We start from the raw sequence: 1,456 nt of genomic DNA, 5'->3' as shown, positions 1-1,456 counted from the left end.
CAGCAGAGGCTCAAGATCAGACAGGGCCAGATAGATTGTGCAGGAGCCTGCAGCCACAGCCATTGTCCTGAAACTCATTCCCCTTCTCTCTGTTAACCCCAGATGGAGGAATGTAGCCATGCTGCCAGGGACAGCTACCCAAGTCACAGGGATAGTACCAGGCAAGAAGTAAATAGCCTCTTTAATGTAAACTTGGACTCTAGAGCCAGGGCTCTTATTAGAATCCCCTGGTGTGCTATGAAAAAAAAACAAAACCCAAAGCTTGTGCGCTGGCCGCACCCCAAAACAATAAAATCAGACTCTCCAGGGATGGGAACAAGGCAGCAGTGGCTTTTAAAGCTCTCCAGGTAAGCTGGGTGCAGTGGCTCATGCCTGTAATACCAGCACTTTGAGAGGCCGAGGCGAGCGGATCACAAGGTCAGAAGTTTGAGACCAGCCTGACCAACATAATGACACCTCATCTCTACTAAAAATACAAAAATTACAAAAATTAGCCTGGTGTGGTGGTACATGCCTGTAATCCCAGCTACTCAGGAGCCTGAGGCAGGAGAATCGCTTGAACCCAGGAGGCAGAGGTTGCAGTGAGCCGAGATCCCACCATTGTACTCCAGCCTGGGCGACAGGCTCATGTGAGCACTGAATGTGCTTAAGCAGGCCCTGATTCAGAAGAGCTCTTCAGCAAGTGCAAGCTGCCGTTATTTGTGGTAGTAAGGATTCAGTTTGCAAACGCAAACCTGAATAGTGATGGCTCTCCTGTTTAGCTCTTTTGGGATTTGTCAAATCTCACCCTTTTCCAAAGTTGAGTGATTTGTGGGGTGGGGAGCAGTCAGGTTCTGTGGTGCTGATGAGAAATGCATGCTGATATTTCTTAACAGGACAGGCTTGGAGAGAAAAGCAGGTCCCACACAGGCTGATAATTGTATCTTAAAATGAGAAACTACCTTTCCAGGAAATCATCTACTTTTCAGCATTTAATTTTTTTTTTGTAAAAGTTTTGTTGAGATATAATTCACATACCATACAATTCACTCATTTAAAGTGTATAATTCAATGGTTTTTAGTATATTCACAGAATTACACATTTTGTTGTTTTGTTTTCATAAATCGTCTTCTGAGGGCTTGTTACATTTCTACTATATTTGGTGTTCCTGGTCTAGTCCTGGAAAGACACTGTTTATCCAGCACTGATCTGCTCCAAACTTCAACATGCCCAGAATAGATGGTTCTTCAGGATGTGAACTGTGACCATTTGAGCAGGGCGCAGCTCTGAGTGTTATTTTCAAGTCCCTGTTACAGAGATCACATCAGAAGACTAAGGCACTGGCCGGGCGCGGTGGCTCAAGCCTGTAATCCCAGCACTTTGGGAGGCCGAGACGGGTGGATCACGAGGTCAGGAGATCGAGACCATCCTGGTCTACATGGTGAAACCCCGTCTCTACTAAAAATACAAAAAAAA

Source organism: Piliocolobus tephrosceles, chromosome 7 (assembly GCF_002776525.5).
Source record: "Piliocolobus tephrosceles isolate RC106 chromosome 7, ASM277652v3, whole genome shotgun sequence".
In the NCBI taxonomy this organism is placed as follows: domain Eukaryota; kingdom Metazoa; phylum Chordata; class Mammalia; order Primates; family Cercopithecidae; genus Piliocolobus; species Piliocolobus tephrosceles.
Note: the sequence above shows the minus strand (reverse complement) of the source record.